The sequence below is a fragment of the Phacochoerus africanus genome, chromosome 15, assembly GCF_016906955.1.
Source record: "Phacochoerus africanus isolate WHEZ1 chromosome 15, ROS_Pafr_v1, whole genome shotgun sequence".
Classification (NCBI taxonomy): domain Eukaryota; kingdom Metazoa; phylum Chordata; class Mammalia; order Artiodactyla; family Suidae; genus Phacochoerus; species Phacochoerus africanus.
In genome coordinates this window covers 80,229,494-80,248,376 of record NC_062558.1, presented here as the reverse complement: position 1 = coordinate 80,248,376, position 18,883 = coordinate 80,229,494, and the positions used below count along the sequence as shown (strand labels likewise).

The 18,883-nt window shown below is 44.0% G+C and overlaps 1 protein-coding gene across 14 annotated transcripts in view; it reads left to right on the top strand.

The window, feature by feature from the left end:
• The window catches only part of KCNMA1 (potassium calcium-activated channel subfamily M alpha 1), a 754,541-nt gene that overhangs the window by 686,680 nt on the left and 48,978 nt on the right, over positions 1–18,883 (top strand). The gene's annotated exons all lie outside the window — the stretch shown is intronic.

Below are 18,883 nucleotides of genomic sequence, written 5' to 3'. Positions count from 1 at the left end.
TGGTCAAGTCAGCATCACCACCACCTCCTTCTAACATCCCCTCAACACTGCAGCAAAGCCAGGAAGAGTAGTTCTCAAAGCCCCTTCCTGTATGGTTTTAGTCTGGAGTCTTCCAATGAGAGAAGGGTACTAGGGTGAGATCTGAAAAGGAGAGAAAAAGAGGCCTTGATTCTGGGGAGGCAGCTGCAGGCAGACCCTGAGTAGATGCAAAGATCAAAGCAGCTCTCATGTGAAGATTTGAGAACCACTGGTTTTGCCATTGGAGATGGAGATGGGGGTGGGGGCTGCCCCAAGGGTCCTGAGCTTCACAGTACATTCTGGTGAAGTTCAGGAAAACCTTCCCCTTGATGTTGCAAGTGAAATGGCTAATAGTTGCCTCTTTGAATTTTGCTTCTCCAGCCCTTCCCATGGTTGTGTCAACTTCTAGTTTTCATCATACTTAGCATAGAGTGGTTTCTATTCTTGACATAACCCTGGCCGATATAGCCTGAAGCTTGGCTTTGACCTCTCCACTCTACCCTCCCCTGCCTCTCCCCTAAATCTAAATCTTGGTATTCATTTGTTCAGCCATGCCAGCGGCACAAGGCAGTGCTTTCCATGCCCCCCCTGCACAGCTTGCTCATGAAGCCAGAGTGATCAAGGATGTGAGGAGACCGCTGACCTTCTAGGAGGTGGAAGAGGCAAGATAGCTTTCAGTTCCTGCCTTTAAGTGGTTGGTCTTTAATGCGTGTCTTCCAACCCACACTCCAGCAAGGCACCACTGGGGACCTTGTTAGAAAGGCAGAATTTCCTGCTACCCTAGACCCACCTCATCACAATCTGCATCCTAACAGAGTCCCCACATGACTCATATGCATTGCTTTAAGGCACAGTAAATCTTCACGCTGACAAAACCGGATCTGGTCAACACACTGACCAACCTGACTGGACGCTCCTCTTCTCCTGACAGAAACTCGTAGAGGGCGCAGAAAGTAGAAGCAGGGGAAGGGGCTCCCTTTGGGTGGAGATGGGAGCTGAGTGGGGGCTAGGGGAAGGTCAGGAAAACACTCCTTTCCCCAGCATGCCTATTTCCGCCCAATTGGATAATTGTGATTTTTGAGATCCTGAATTAGAATCTCAGTCAATCATTTAGATACACATGCATCTGATGTAGGTGTACCTTCCAGCTCTCAGAAACCTTATGCCAGCCCCTCAGATCCTGTATGATGGCCAGACAGGTCAAAGTGCTTCCCCTCCTTTCTCTGGATCTCCATTCAATTCTCAAAAGCCTTCTTTACTGTTTTTAACACAGGAATAAGCAAGAAAAGTAGGTCTTGGTGGGAGAGAAGAAAGGAAAGAGGAGGTCATTTTTCCTACAAAAAGGGCGGTGGTACACACACACACACACACACACACGCACACGCACACGCACACACACTCTCTCATATAAAGAGGCAGAGGATGTGATCTATGGCCAGCCATTGGTGGTTTTCAGAGACTCCTGGTCAGCATTGAATGGAGCACATGTCCCCCAGTAGCCAGAAAGCATTCCATTCAGCTCTCAGTGAGAAACTGTCAAAACTGTAGACCTTTGGGTATTCCCATTGTGGTTCAGTGGGAACGAATCTAACTCATATCCATGAGGATGTGGCTTCGACCCCTGGCCTCGCTTAGTGGGTTGGGGATCTGGCATTGCCATGAGCTGTGGTGTAGGTTGCAGACGTGACTTGGATCCCCTGTTGCTGTGGCTGTGGTGTAGGCCAATAGCTGTAGCTCTGATTTGACCCCTAGCTTGGGAAATTCTGTACACTGCAGGTAAAGTCCTAAAAAAAAAAAAGGAAAGCAAAACCAAACCAAACCAAACCAAAACAAAAAACTGTAGAGCCACTGAGCCCATGTTTCCCCTCATTTTCTTAGTATGCTTGTTCCTGTCTTGCCCTTGGTTTCTAAACTCCCTTCTGGTGACACTTTGACCTTCCGAAACACAGTGGTCCAGCAGTACCAATCAACACCTCATCTGAGATGGATGAGCATTGTAAATTCACCTCTGCATGCTCACCTTACAGCCCACCTGGAATGCCCTCTGGCCTCAGATATATGTGTTACCCTTCATCTGGGCATTTGGCACAACCAAACTCCAAGTGGATTGGAATTAGAGTACAAAATGGGTTTCGTGTTGCTCTTTTTCATTTTGGGGAACAAATCTGATTTCCCCATGCATGGTAACTACAGAGATTTCTAGCCGCTGCCCCCCACCTTCATCACTAATAATTCTGCAGTCCTTATGAAACCCATTCCTTTGTTTTGTCTTGAGAGCTACGTTAGCATCTCTCCAGAGCACAGCAGGACAGAAATGTGGACCCAGGGCAGATATGTGTGCTCTCCATCCAGAGAATTCATGCAACCTTATGGCAAGTTGTTCTAACATGAACTGAAACAAGAAAACATGTTTTCACATGGAGGAAGGAGAGTCTTCACTGGGATTTGTGTTCAAACACTTGCCACGGCGTGTTATTTGGTCGTCCAGACTCACAAAACCTCTTTTCCCTCTTCTCTTTTCACATGCCCTTTCAGTGTCACCGTTCTAGCCCACATGGTGTCAGGACCAGCCTAGTCTAGGGATTTTGGACCAGATACTTTCTGAAAAGATCTGAGATGTGATGGCTGGCTGTCAAAAACAATTACAGAGGAAGGTGGCATACCCCATGCTGGACGGTATATCCGATGTGACAGTTGGGTCTATGAGATGCAGTTTTAATATACAGCAGGCAGGACTGCAGTGACAATTATATAAAGCAGGTGAAGCTGCTTCTTGCTGGTCAGCAAACATCAGCTCAGAACCACTTTACAGCTCTTTACCAGCAACTAAGTGCCTTTATTTACAGAGCGCCTGTCACTTCCCTTTGGCTGGAGAGCTGGTGTATTATTTAGCACGGATTTATCTGGGGAAAACATTTCAATTTAAATCAGCTGGTACAACAGTGGCTCTTGCCAGACTCTCTCCCTGTGGTTCAAAAAGACAAGAACTGAGTCTGATCTTGAAAGGGAGGGTGAGTGGAGGGAGGAAGGGGCTATTTTCAGAGAGCCGCTTGACTCAGTACCTGAAAGGAAAGATCATGCGATTGAGTTTCCCATTGTGCCCTTTTGAAAATTGAAGTATCGTTGATTTACAATGTTATATTAGTTTCAGGTGTACAAGATAGTGATTCAATACTCTTATGGATTATACTCCATTTAAAGTTATTATAAAATATTGGCTATATTCCCTGTGCTGTACAATATATCTTTGTGGCTTGTTTATTTTTTACATAGAGTAGTTTGTGTCTCTTAATCCCCTATCCCTATCTTGCCCCTTCCCTTCCTTCTCCCCACTGGTAACCACTACTTTGTTCTCTATATCCATGAGTCTCTGTCTGTTTTGCTATATACATTCACTTATTTTATTTTTTAGATTCCACATATGAGTGGTAACATATAGCATTTGCCTTTCTCTGTCTTATTTCACTAAGCATGATACCTTCTAGGTCCATCTAATACCTTCTAGGTCCATCTATATTGTTGCACATGGCAGAACTTCAATCTTTTTTGTAGCTGAGTAATATTCCAGTGTGTGTGTGTGTGTGTGTGTGTGTGTGTGTGTGTGTGTGTGTGTGTGTGTGTGTTTATCATGTCTTCTCTATCCATTTATCTGTCAATGAACACTTAGGTTGCTTCCATATCTTGACATTGTAAATAATGCTGCTCTTGGAGTGCATATATCTTTGTGAATTAGTGTTTTCGTTTTCTTCAGATCTATACCCAGGAGTGGAATTTCTACATGCCATAGTTCTCTTTTTTAGTTTTTTACCATTATGCTTTTATATCAAGTTATGAAATGAACATTTATAGTTTCTTTCTGTGTCATCTTCCAGGGAAGGTAAATCTAAAGGGAAAGAAAGAGAAATGAATAGGTGAGTGGTTACCATGTGTCAGGTACTCTAGCACCCAGGACACAAAGTGGCTACCATATTGGAAAGTGCAGGTCTAGAGCATAGACTTATTGCCTTGCTAAGTGTTTGGAATTTTAGGAAGGTGATGATGATTAAACCCATATTTGAAAAAGATAACAGGCAAAAGTATGAACAGGGTTTAGAGGTAGAAAGAGATAGTGGTATGAGCTATGGAAGAAGACTCCTACAGTGGGGTAGAAGGGATAGGACGAGGGCTGACAGAACAGGATGGCTTTAGCCATATTAGTAGTGAGGACTAGACAGAAAGTCAGATAGGTTTGAAATAGAGAAGATAGCCCTTGAGGACTGGTTGAAGGGAGGAAGGGTGGATGCAAGGATGAGGGATTGGGAATGTGTTTTGAGGTTGCCCGCTGGGTGGATGTAAAAGTGACTAAGTAAGCAAAGGACCTAGGAGGAGAAACCAGGTCCTGGTTCATTTGAGTTGAAACTTTCTGGAGAATATCCAGCAAGAAGTAAGAACATATGGTTACAGGGATAAAGTTAGATTTAAAGCCATAGACTTGGAGGTCAGTGGTGATGAACTCTGTATAGGCCTTGAGAGTAAATATTTCCTAGGAAGACAAGGCAGGGCACCTAAGAGAAAAGGGCTCAATGTGGAACTTTAGGAAAAATCAACATTGAAGGACAAGCAGAGGAAGAAAATCCAGTGAGAGGGGCTGAGGACAAAGATTTAAGAGAGTAGGAAGTATGAAGCTAATGGTGAAAGGAAGAAGGTTGGATAAATTCCAGAGCAGTGATCCAGAATGTGTCCTAATTAGTTGTCACTATGGGTATTTTCTTGAGTTGACTCTCAGCTCCTCCGGAGGCAAGGACTCTTCCTCATCTTGCTCATCAACATATCTCCAGGCCTTCCAGCACAGGACCTGACTCAGGGTTGACATGAAGAATTTTTAAGACTGAACTGATTAGAAAGGAAACAGTGATGAACACTCTGATACTTTAGAAAAGTCAAGTAGATGAGGGCCCCCAAATGGCAGGGGTGCATTTGACCCTCAGGAAGCTCCTGATGATCTTAGCAAGAGCAGCTGAGTCACTTGTTGCAGGTGGAAGCCAGCATTGAGGACACTGATGCATTAATGGGTGGTGAGGATTGCAGACCATATATTACTCTTGCAAATGCAGATAAGGAGAGAAATAGGATATTTCTGAGGTACTCGTCAAAGAAAGGGTTTCCTTTTTGCTTTTAGAACTGGGAGAAATACATCGTATTTGTTGTCACTAGACTAGGGTGAAGCCCCCTAGAGGGGAAAAGTTTGACGTCGTAGGAGAGAGTTGTTAAATGATAGAGAGGGAGGAGTTCCCGTTGTGGCTCAGTGGTTAATGGATCTGACTGGGAGCCGTGAGGTTGCAGGTTCGATCCCTGGCCTTGCTCAGTGGGCTAAGGATCCGGCGTTGCCGTGAGCTGTGGTCTATGTCTTAGACGAGGCTTGGATCCCACGTTGCTGTGGTTCTGGCTTAGGCTGGTGGCTATAGCTCCAATTAGACCCCTAGCCTGGGAACTTCCATATGCCGCTCCTTGGACCTAGAAGAGGCAAAAAAAAAAAAGACAAAAATAATAATATGATAGAGAGGGAGACAGAAAGAAGCAGGAGAGATGTGTCCTTAAAAAGGAACAGGAATGACCCTTGTTCCTATGACTCGGAGAGCTGGATGGGTAAGATGCAACTGGAGGAAACCTCAGTCTGATGGCTCTTCCTTTCTTCATGCAGCAACCAATTTGGCTTCCCTTGAGAAGTTAGGGGAGTGGGACATGGGGACAGGGAACTGATGGTGATGAAGGTTCAGAGCTGACATCATGGTACCTATGACTGGATCTAGATAAAAGCACCATGAGCTTAGCTGGGGACCATCTGAGAATGGAACTGAGAAGGTGTAATGAAACCTGTCAATACAGCCTTGCAGTTTTCTCTGAAGTGCTTGGCAGAAAAAGCCCAGAACTAAGAAACTGGCTTTATCTTGGGATGGAGATTCAGAGGAGGCAAAGAATTCCATGGTGCTCTTGAGAGAATACTGAAATGAGTGCCCCAGGGTCTAAGATGACAGGTGGAGAAGTTAAACCAGAGTTGGGCCTTATAGACAGAGAGGCCAAAAATGAAGCAAGAAATAAATCTCTGTGAGGTCAAAGAACAGGAATGTGGAGTAAAGGGGAGGGAGATTCAAAGAATGTGAGGGTTTGATTAGAGAAGAACATGTGATGAGCTCAGAGAATGAAATATTCTTTGTAGAGTCAGAACAGAGTTTGGCAGTGTTACACCAAAAACAGTTATTTTCCACAAGGACTCTAAGCCCAAAGCAAAGCCCATCTGATCACCACTATCACCACCACCACCATGCTCACCATCACTACCACTGCCATGCCCACCGTCATTACCACTGCCACCAACAGCAACCATAATAATAATGCTAATGCTTCATGAACATTTCCTGCCACTGTGGGGTAGGCATTTTAACAGCTAAGACATTAGGGGTTTCTTAGATCATTAGTTTTCCCCCTTGGCTGCACATTGTAATCACTTGAGAAATGTTAAAAATATCAATGCCTGGGTTGCATCTTAGTAATTGTGATATAGATGGTGTGGGGTGGGGTACAACCTGGGCATCAGGAGTTTTTACAGCCCCTTAATGGTTTCCAAGTACAGCCAGGGTCGAGAAACATTGCTCAAGGTGGTCCTCAGGGGAGGTGGAGGAGGTAAGAAGGTGATCATTTTGATTGTAAGAGGAGGAAACTTGTCTACGGCCATACCTCCCTGAACGCGCCTGATCTCGCCTAAAGAGGAGGAAACTGAGGCTTAGAGAAGTTAAGTGATCATTTTTAACCTGGGTCTCTTGGCTTCTGGGGCATCCTAACCTTTACACCACTTTGCTCCTTTAGAACAATTATCTTAACCTTTTGGTCTGCTTCTTCCTTTCATGTTGTTTTGGATGGTCATTAGCTTTCCCAGTACCGAAAATCCATAAATAGAAAAAAATGGTTCAGAGAACCAAGCTCTGCTTTCTACCCAGCTGGCTTTATTTGTCATTGTGTTTCTATCATAGAAACATGTCTCAAGGTGATAACTAAAGGGTATTAGCTGCTCAGTGGACAGGCCTCCTTGACCAGTAGCTTTTGAAATATGGCAGGGCTGAGATCCAGGACTACAAAGCTATTAAACAACAATATTGCTCACCTCCAAAGCTAGCATCATGCTCCTCGCCGTGTCTGGGTCTCTTCAAGAAGATGGAGCATATACCAATGCCTGGGCTAAATTTGGGTGATGGTGTTAAGGTTCCTCTCTTGTTTCCCTTGCTCTTATATCTTCTGCATTCATCTGATTCATGCTACCTTTCTAGAAGGTGTCAACCCAGTTCCATGAACATTTATGAAGCATTTATCAATCATGTGCTCAGACTGTGCATGGCAGCACTGCTAGGGAGTCAGGGGTCATGAAGCACATGGTCTTTGCCACCCTAGGCAAGTATATAACTCTGCTTCAGAATGCTGGTTTATTACTGTGAGAGAATTACCATCCATGAAGGCTAACACTGGGGATGGGAAGAGAAAGAGTGGGTTTAAGAGACACTGGAAAAACTACATAGGATTTCAGCAGGTGGAAACGAATAGAACTGGCCACAGTCAGAAGAGCAGAAGTAAGGAGACAGGTAGCTGGGCACCTGTTGGAGGGACATCAAGAAATACAGTTGGGTAGGAATATGGAGTGCATATAAGGCACTGGGGAACATGAGGCTGAAGGGTTGGGCATTGAGGAACTTTTTTTTTTTTTTTTTTGGTTAGGAAGCTGTAAATAATTTTTATGAGTCTATGGGCTAGAAAGCTATAAATAATTCAATAAGCACCGGGGAGCTATAGAGGTTTCAAAGCAAGAGAGTTATGCGGTTAGACCTGAGCTTTAGGAAGAAGGATCTGGTGGCCCTATGAAGCATTGTTTGGAATGAGAGAGAGAGGACACATGGATACGAGGCAAGAACAATGCTTATCCAGGAGGAGATCAGGAACCTTGAACTGGGAAAAAAACAGGGAGATCTAATGTGAGATGAGTCTATATAAAATAGATTGCCTGGAAGGGAGCTTCCTTCCTGGTGATGGAGGACAGTGGCTGGGCATGGGCAGAGGCTTATGGAGTAGAGAGAATGGCCACAGGGAAAAAAAGTGTTGACTGTGTTGGGTTTTAGTTATGATTCATTTCCTTGTGGACTTGGTGGAAAACCCAGATGGGCATGGGAAGCAGATGGATGGACATGAAGTCTTGAATCCAGGAGAGAGTCACAGTTATGGATATGCCCCATTGCTCAGGCTCTAGAAGCAGAGAAGGACCTCGCAGGAGAGGATGAGGAAAGAGGAAAGAGACTTGAAAGGCAGCAGCCCGAGGAGCATCTTAGAACAGAGGAAATCATTGGTAGAAGCTACAAAACTGCAAGCTGAGCTGGGTTCCCCATGTCCTTGGGAAGGGAGCATGTGTCTCAAACTCAGAACACATATCCACTGCCTGTTTTTCCTTACCATCTCTAAATTTATTTTTCTACATTTTATACCTCTTCACGGCGACATGTTTAAAAAGAAAAACTGAGAGTGGACTTACATAAACACATCAGCAGGCATGTGTGCACACACACACACACACACATACACATACATATACTCCACAATTCCTCCAGCCCTCCATGACTCTCAGGCACAGTTACACTAAGTGATGTCTACATATAAGCAGCCACTCTCTCTGTCTGCATTTCCACAGAGGTTAAGAGCCTTAAGTAGGGAATGACATTTTTCTTTGGAAGCTGTAGTCCTTAGAGAGATAGCATTAATTGGGAGCATAGGGTACATCCTAAACTCTGAGATTGCTTTCACTGTTCCAGAGAAGAAAATGTGCCTTCTGTTTTATATCTGTGGGAGATCATGTGGATTAAGATCGCTAAATTATGTTAGACAACAGGAGTCAGGATTCAAAAGGACCTTCCTAAACTGGAACTTTGGGATGAAACCAACAGGATGGAGTGGAATGAAGACCGCTGAGCATTAAGTTTCAGATAATTACTCAAGACAGGCTGGATAAACCTTGCTGATAGAAGTGTAATTTATTTGGAGCTGTGATTGTTTCATTCTGGTCAATCCGAGAGGGAGTGTGTCAAGAGCTATAAAGATTTGAAGGAAGGCCTTGACAAACAGGGAATGCTGCCAAGGGGATGGCCAGAATGGGGAAGTGCTTAGATTCCATGTCACTTGTCCAGTGGTTAACACGAAAGGGGTTAGGGGACTGAAAGAGCTGTTTTATCTTCTACTCCGTTGGATAAAACCAGGACCATTGGCTAATCATTAAGGAGAACCACATTTTAACCCAAAGTCAGAAAGACAGGTCCAGCCCAGAATGGGCAGCCTAAAATTGCAGTGAGCATCCTAGCACCACAAGACCGCCAAAGGAGAGTTCCCGGCGTGGTGATCTTTGTGATGGTGGGGAAACTGGATGAGTTCTGTGGTCCTTTATACCTGAGAGTCTCTGGTGCTTCCTTAATTTTGATGACGTGGAGCTCTGTGTTTTAGATGATCTGCATTCTTACTCCAGAGGGAGAGCTGTACCGTTTGGTGGAATTGGGGTCATAACAGGCCTTTTAGTGGAAACTTCCAGGTCCTTCCAGAATGGCACTGTCTTTGTGTCTAAGATGGGGAGCGGCCTGCTTTGGGGTGAGCAGCTGCACATTTGGCTTTTCCATTACTTTGACAGACCACCCCCATCTTCAGCTCCCATGTCACCCCTCAACGCCTGCCCTTCCCAGTTTTCTCCCTCTTCCACTCGCCTCCCCCCACACACCCAGGCTGCTCTCACTCGCAAACGTATCCTCACACACATTCTCCCTCCCTGAAATCAGAGAAGCCTTTTTTCAGCTGCTCCCATATAACATTTCATTACCGCAGTCTTCTCTCTCAATTCTGAAACAGTGGTGGGGGAGAAGTCATTTCTCTTTATACCCACCAAACGAACAAAAGCTCAGCGCTAAAATATTTTTCTTCAGTTGTAACTGAAACGGCTGTTGGCTCCCGTCCCAAAAACCAGAAAGACAATTATACTTAACTGTTTAGAGATTTATAAATACCACACTGGAGTAGCCTCTAGGTAGTAACTTTAGATACCCAGCCCAATAATTTTCTTTTATTGGTTTGTGATTTAGATCTTATTTTGCGTCCTCTATAATAAGAGTAGTACATTTCATTAAAAGAGCTTACTAAACAATAAAGAAAATCTGGCTTAGGGCTCTGAGTGGGTCTCAAGTACAGAGAGGGGCCTGCCCTGTTCCATTTCTTCTGTGGACATCACAAGACAGATCTTAGCACAATGGTGCAGATGTATTTCAGCAAAGCAGCTACAGCAGCCACTTTCTAAATGACTTCAACTTGGGAGAATTTTTCCATCACAGCATATTTCACCACATGAGGGATGAAGACCGCCATCCGCTATTCTGGCAATAGATTCCCAGTGAAGGAAACAAGGAAAAACAACCACCACCGCAACAATAACTGGAGCAGGAGGCTGAGGAACGTGGCTACTTTCTGAATCTGTGAAGGCTTTCAGGCCCTCTGTGACTGGCAGTCTTAGCTAGGGGAGTGGATATGGGGAAGAGAAAGGAAAAATGGACTGTATCACCTAGTCCTTGCAACGGCCTGCAGAGTGGCTTCAGTTCCCAGCTCAGGCTGTGCCCTTCTTGGGGCAACTGCAGTGAAAGGAAATCTGAGCTTCAGAGACAGAAAACAGATGTGGGGTGGTGTTGGGGTTGGGCTGACCTCATCGTCCCAGCGTCAGGCCTCCATGAGCTGCTTTGCTACTCAAAACTCATGTGCCTCATTAATGCTCCTTTTTAAAAAAATCATAATTCCTTCTTTTTTCCCCCAAGTGAGTCATGCAACAGGTACCCTCATAGACCATCTCTCATTTCATCTCCCTGATAACCTGCTCAGGCAGAGGTAGTTTATCTCTACTTTACAGATGAGAAAATGGAGGTGTGGGAAAATTCAGCCACTCACCCTAAGCCTCAGAGAGCAGATCCCCAAACTGATTGCAAAGCCTGTGCTTCTCTCACCACATCCGTCTACCTTGTAAAAGGGAGCAAGTGTTGTTCTGATCAGAGCAGGCCTGAATCGCCATGTCTGCTTTTCAAGGGTCATGGAAACACCCCCAGGGACAAAGCTTCAAGGAAATGAAAGCACTCAAGGCAGCCAGACTCCCAAACTGCTTCTGAAACTCATGGGTTGAGATTGTCTTACTGTTCTTGTCTCTGTGCATTCTTGACTTGTGGGTTCCTGACCCTCCTCACTCCGGCAATCAGAGACACTGGGATCCTCTTGGTCCCCAACTTCCTTGCTACAACAGCTCGACAAGCAAGAGCAGAGTTGGGAGAAGAGTTCTGCCTAGCTGCCTCCGTGAACAGTGTAATTGGTTGTGCTTTTATTCCCCTATTAATATGGAGTGGATTTTGGAGCTGTCAGAAAGAAGCTTGGAAAGCTTGAGACCCAGATATTGCTTTCTTTTGTTCAGAAACTTATAAAATATTTTCAGGCTTAGGAGTTCCCATCAGGGCTTAGTGGTTAATGAATCCGACTAGGAACCATATGGTTGCGGGTTCGATCCCTGGCCTCGCTCAGTGGGTCAGGGATCCGGTGTTGCCGTGAACTGTGGTGTAGGCGCGGCTCGGATCCTGAGTTGTTGTGGCTATGGTGTAGGATGGTGGCTACAGCTCTGGTTAGACCCCTAGACCCCTAGCCTGGGAACCTCCATATGCCACCGGTGCGGCCCTAGAAAAGACAAAAGGACAAATATATATATATATATTATATATATATATAATATATATATATATTCCCAGGTTTAATCTACTCATCCCACTTTCCAGGTGGAATTTCCATAGAAGGCAGAGAATGAAAGGAGCACTCCAGTCTGCAGAGCTTAAAATTTCAGGCTGTATGTTATGCTCAGAAAAATGGTCCAGATAAATTGTACGGTGGGAGGAAAGGACGGTTGTCTAATCAGAAGAAGGTAAAAGAAGTCTTGTCATCCCACGGACTCTCTAAGGCTCCTGATGAAATTCCAGATAAGGATCAGTGGTTCTTCTCCTGAGAAGAATCCATGTGGTTTATACCCTATGCCTGAGGTTAATCCCTGCTCTTTTCATGGTCCAGGATGTCATGACACTAAGGGGATCTCTAGGCAGACAGATCATTGATGTATAAAGTAAGTTGTATGGCACAACTGGAATGCACAAATATAACAATGTGAGGTAGGGAACATTCCACACTACCGTGCAAATGCATGATGTGAGTCATTTGTTAGTTTCTGAGGCATGAATGTAATCCGTGCAGTGTGGAGATGGCGCACATGCCTCAAGCTTGCAAATGAGCCTCACCAACCATCCAATATACTTTTGTTTTTACCCAATCTTTTATAGGCAAAAACTCATGCAAAGTCCTAAAACCTTTATTTCCTTTCTTAAAAATGGCCTTGCAAGGAGGCCAACTGATTTATAAAAGACTTTAGTTCTGGATTGGTGCAATATTTAAGGGTATGAATGGTTATCCTTCACAGAATGTTCTGGAGGAAATTATTTCCCCAACTCTAGAAGAGCAGTATCGTCGTCAGTGAGGGTTTTGTTCCACATCTCCAGTAAAGAATTTCTGCCGGATACTCCCACCGGTGTCACCACACAGCCTGTTGTGAGAAGGCAGAAGTTGCTTTGGGCTGTGATGGTCCAGTGGTGGAAGTAGCTCTAGAGCAAGTGGAGTTGAAAATAGGTATGATGATTGCAACTAAAGGGACTACAGGCAGATGGAAAGGACTGGGGCTGAGTGAGGAAAGGCACATAAACAGGAAAGGCCGTGTTTCTTCATGACAGGGCACTTGGCTACATGTCTACTAATGACATAGCCCAGGGGCGTAAAGATCTCAGGGTGTCAAAGGAAATGATTGTTGGTGAGGTCACGGTTAACCTGGATAGAGCCTCAAAGAATGGCCTTTTCTATCATTTAACTCACCTCCCCACTCCCACCAAATACTAAGCATTTAAATGCTTAGCACAGCATCTCACACCTCATAGATGCTTAGTAGAGGTTTGTGGTGTGAGCAAATAAATGATTTAATCTCAATATCTATTGTTTGCAGTCTGCTCTGTCTTAGTTTGCCCTCCAAGGAGATAAAGCAGTTCGATCCCTTTATTAAATACCACATCCTCTCCTTCCAGGCTTCAGTCACTCTCCATTTATTTGATAGCTGGGCACCTGGCGAGGGTCACAGAGATCGAAGACGTTGAACTTGTCATTCGAAGCCCTGGTCAGACTTGTCTAAGCATTCTCTAGTACAGATCACCCCATTCCTTTAACCTTTGTTCAGAGCTCCTGATCTCCAAACGTTTACTGACCTCATCACAGATCTATTGCACAGGACCAGCCCAAGGACTGAGGAAGCTGTAGGGTTGAGACCTCCGAAGTTCAGTACATATCAAAAGCATCTCTACTTTCTGCCCCAGGGAGCTTGGAACGGTTCCTCAGAGCCTCACTGGCCCCTCTCAGCAAATCGTGCTCTTACCTAGGCGGGGGCACTTCAGCAGATGGGGTTTGTGGCTCTGCTTAGTGATGGTGAATCACAGAAGGGGCTGTCAGAGGGATGGCGCTGTTGCATAGGGTCAAGGAACAAAGTTTTAAATATGACTTTTGTCAGTCATGTGGTATTTGACTTCAGATAAGCCATCTGATGTCATTTCTTCATCCCTGTAGTGGGGTTTGTTAGAGTCAAATCCCTCAGTTAAATATCCCGAGGGATCATGTGTGACTCCCAAGGGCACGATGGCTACAGAGTGGTCTTAGAAAACATCAGGGGCTTTAGACATTGCATCTTGCAGCCAAGTTAACCATGACACGTGAAGGCTCTGGAACTGACAACTTGGGTTTGAATGCCAGCTCTGTTACTCACTAGGCCTGGGAAAATTATTTGACCTCTCTGTGCCTCACTTTTCTCACTGAGCATGCTAATGGCATCAGGCTCATCACATTTCTCTGAGAGATAACTGAGGTAGAGGGCTTTCTTTAGTTGGTATCTTTCTTTGCATGAGTCAGAAAAAGTCATTCCTTTCTCAAGACACTTTACTTCCATCTGTTAAAAAAAATTCTCATAATATACTGATTATGTTTGAACAATGTGCTTTCCTACCACCTATGAAACCATATTGTAGTAAATATGCAAATATACTCTGTCCGTGTTAGAAGTGGTACCCACTTAAATAAGAAAACAAAAAGACAACTTACAGAATGGGAGAAAATAGTTTCAAATGATGCAACTGACAAGGGCTTAATCTCTAGAATATATAAACAACTTATACAACCCAACAGCAAAAAAGCCAATCAATCAATGGAAAAATGGGCAAAAGACCTGAAGAGACATTTCTCCAAAGAAGATATACAGATGGCCAACAAACACATGGAAAAATGCTCAACATCGCTGGTTATAAGAGAAATGCAAATCAAAACTACCATGAGATATCACCTCACACCAGTCAGCCATCATTAATAAATCCACAAATAGCAAGTGCTGGAGGGGGTGTGGAGAAAAGGGAACCCTCTTGCACTGTTGGTGGGAATGTAAACTGGTACAGCCACTATGGAGAACAGTTTGGAGATACCTTAGAAATCTATACATAGAACTTCCATATGACCCCACAATCCCACTCTTGGGCATCTATCCGGACAAAACTCTACTTCAAAGAGACACGTGCACCCGCATGTTCATTGCAGCACTATTCACAATAGCCAAGACATGGAAACAACCCAAATGTCCATCGACAGAGGATTGGATTCGGAAGAGGTGGTATACATACACAATGGAATACTACTCAGCCATAAAAAAGAATGCCATAATACCATTTGCAGCAACATGGATGGAGCTAGAGAATCTCATACTGAGTGAAAGGAGCCAGAAAGATAAAGACAAATACCATATGATATCACTTATAACTGGAATCTAATATCCAGCACAAATGAACATCTCCATAGAAAAGAAAATCATGGACTTGGAGAAGAGACTTGTGGCTGCCTGATGGGAGGGGGAGGGAGTGGGGGGGATGGGGAGCTTGGGCTTATCAGACACAACTTAGAATAGATTTACAAGGAGATCCTGCTGAATAGCATTGAGAACTTTGTCTAGATACTCATGCTGCAACAGAAGAAAGGGTGGGGGAAAATGTAATTGTAATGTATACATTTAAGGATAACCTGACCCCCTTGCTGTACAGTGGGAAAATAAAAAAATATATAAAAAAAAAATGAGCTGTTATTCAGTGCCTGACCTTTGCCACCACACGTGGCAGCCCTGAGTGGATGCATGCAAAGCACTTAGTACCAGGGATGTAAAGATCAAGCAACATTAGCTATTTTTGTTATTATTATTAATATTGGAGAGTTTTTCCATTGTCTTTCATTTGGCTCCCCAAAATAACAATTAGCAATTTTGTAGGGATATCCATTTGTACCCAGCAGCCAAAATTCCTGTTGATTCTGCTTGTCAGTTGATGTGCATGGGAAGTAGATAATGGTGGAACCTGGTCCCTTTTGGGGGGTAAACCATCCAGGTGAGAGAGACTTATAAAAGCCTACAGAATTGTTGAGGGAGAATTGGGTCAGGCTGGCAGTGACCACTGAGATTGGCCACTGAGGTACCACACAATGGAGCTTCTCCAGGAAGCAAGGAGGTGAGCCCTCAGACAGCTCGCTGACAGAAGACCTCACTCACATCCACCTTGTGATGGTTGGTTATGGCAGGAGCCCTGCTGTTTGGGTAAAATGACACCAATCCAGAGTTGGTACTGACTGAGTGGGGCTCCTGCTGCTCCAGCTAGATGGTTGGTTGGCAACTAGCCTCCCTCCTTTTTCCCTGAAACATAGTCATTTGGGCCCTCAGCCAGGGGCCCCGGGGAATGATTTGTTCGTCATTGGAAAAGGGGCCTTGGATCCTTTTAAATACCTAATAAAAATGATGGCTCCTCTCTCAGCCCCTCCCCTGACTCCCCATAGGTGGTGTAGGCAGAAATATTTATGTACACATTGCAGACATTTACCTGGCCCAGTGGCTTGCCACCTTAGCTGCACATTATAACCAACAGGGGAACTTTTAAGCCCAGGCCATATCCCAAAGCAATTAAATCAGACTCTGGGCATAGAATGCGAGCCTCTGAGATGCTAGGGTGCAACCAAAGTTGAGAAGCACAAGTCTGGGCTGTACTTCTCCCCAAGGTGACCATCCTTGAGTCTCATATCAGGGCGGTGGATTCACTCAGCTTAAATCTCCATAGGGCTGGCCTCCTCCTAAAGGTGATTTCTGGGCATTTTGGAAATGAACTTTGACTCCTGAACTTCCAAATAGTTCCCAGCCTTACAACATCCAATCCAAAAAGAGCAGAGGAAATAAACCAGGAGAAGTACACGTAGGAAAGATCAAGACAGGTGGGGGCAGGTGGGTCTTCGGCACAGCAAATGGAAAAATTTTGAAAATCAATCAGACCCTGAGTCTAATGACAAAGAAGGACAGTAAATAATGAGAATGTCAGGGTTGAAGTTTCACACTTCATCTGTAAACCTACCTTTAATAGGCCCCTGGGTGATGATAAATTCATGGTGGCTTTCTTTTTATTGGATCACATGAGGCTGTTCCACATTTCTAAAGGAAGTCCAGGTGCGTCTCTTTATTTATATATTTATTTATTTACATATAGGATACTGAGGAATTTTTTTTTCAAAAACCCTCCTTTTTTATGAACATTAATTATATGCCATGCAAGGAAGCAACTGCCTCTGTGTTATGAAATATTAAATCAAAATGCTTCTCATTCCCAGATGTCCCAGAGATAAATACAGCAGTATTCTGAAGCCCCTCTTGGAGCTGTTTTGCCTGCAAATTTATTGTTTTGTCTCCATTTTCAGAAAGCCCTGTTTTCGGTGAAGTATAGCACTCTAGGTAGTTTTTAAGGCTCAAACTCCTCTGGAGTTGCCTGTGTGGGCAACAACTCTTATGTGGATGGCACACGAGGGATGGCGTGTTGATCGGCTCCTTTAAGATGACAAATGGGCAGAGAGTGTTATTGTCTTTGATTGCATGCCTTACATCATCTGTATGTAGGAATAAGAGGGCCATACTTTATCTTTAGCCATTTTATAAATATTTAAGTCCTTATAGTTGCCTAAAGATATTAAAGCATATTTTACAGTAGTCGGAATATAAATATTATATATAGCGCAAAGATACCAAAGTAGTTTAATGAATTCATAATTTTCTGTTCACATTTATTGGAATGTGTTTTATGTTCCAAAAGTTCCATTTAAAGAATAAGATACCATTCTGCTTCCCGACAGCCCACCAAGTGTTGGCTGGCGTTTTGGGTGGGGTCTCGGTTCCAATGTCTAGAGAGGCTTTCATTAGGAAGCAGGCAGGCAGGAAGTCAGGGCCTGGGATGTATTTCCTCCATCTCTACCTTTAAAACTATATATAAATAACTTTTGGAATAAACAATTCTGGTGCTTATTTAAATCATTAAAGCGTTCCAGAGAGAAAACTTTTTATAGCCCCTTTCCTCTATTTCGAGGAGATTAATTCAGAGAACCTAAGAACAATAAAGATGGACTTTGTAATTGTCCCTTCCTCCCCACCCCCTTTTAGAAGCAGGAACACAGATCGGGTTTGCCTGTGTACAGCCTGACTTGGGGTACTGTTGATTCGGAGAGTGCCTCTCCCTAGGTTCAGGAGCTTCTGCTCGCTCCTTCCTTTCCCTAAGTGTAAAGAAGTGACAGGGAGAATATTACTGCACCTCTTTTCAATTTTCCAGTGAAATAGAAAGACTTTCCTCTTTAATATTTCACAAAGTTTCTCCAGCTCCCAGCGGGAGTCCATGCTGGATAATGTTTGCTAATTACCAACAACAAAACTAGACATACGATGCTGGTAAATTACCTGACCCTTTCCATTTTAATGAGACAACAAGGATTTCGCGAAGTGATGTTGTTTCACTGGTTAATGGTGTCAGCAATGTTGTAATTGTGGGTTGAGACACATTAGCTGAACAACCACATGTAGAAAGGGCTTTCTCTCGACAAGCCCTTTGGAGACTAGAACCATATTATCATTAAGCCTCTGTCATTTGCACGCTGCTAATCACTTACTTTATTATCCCGCATATCCATTGTCTTTCTTTAATTGCTCTTTAAATTAAAATTAAAAATAGTTCTAAAGCCCACAATGGCTGGGATAGCATCTTGATTATGAAGATAACTTCAAGAAAATGGAACAACGGATAACATATTGCCAGGATTATGAGTGAGTCCCACTGTTACGTACTGTGCCTGCAGGCCCCAGGGGCCTAATTGTGGCAGTTTCTCTTCTTTCAGCCCATACTGTTTGTTTAATAAATGGTTATTTATGGCCTTTTCGGCCATTACAGCAACTTTGGAGAAAGTACATCCTTCTCATCGGTTTGGCACTGAAATTTCATTCTCTAAGCAAAGGTATAAAATTGAACTGAAGGGCAGGATCTCCACTAGAGCATGTGAGGGTCTTGAAATGATGTCCTCTTAATTCTCCTTGCTTGTTTATTCTGTCCAAGCTTATTTTTAAAATTCATGGTTGTGAAAGAGACTAAAACTTCAGAGCTGAAAAGAACTGTAGAGACATTCTCAGCTTACAGATGAAAAAACTGAGCACCAGTGCAGTTGCCATGATTGTGATCACAGGGCAGGGGATGAAACCGATTGTCTGGTAGTGAGTAGACTGGATGCAGGGCTCCTGGAGGGAGGATTATGGTTTATGGCCTACTCCTGAGACAGGGTATTATCTCAAGCCTGGAGTTGTGAGGTGCATTCTGCATGATTGTCATGGTGG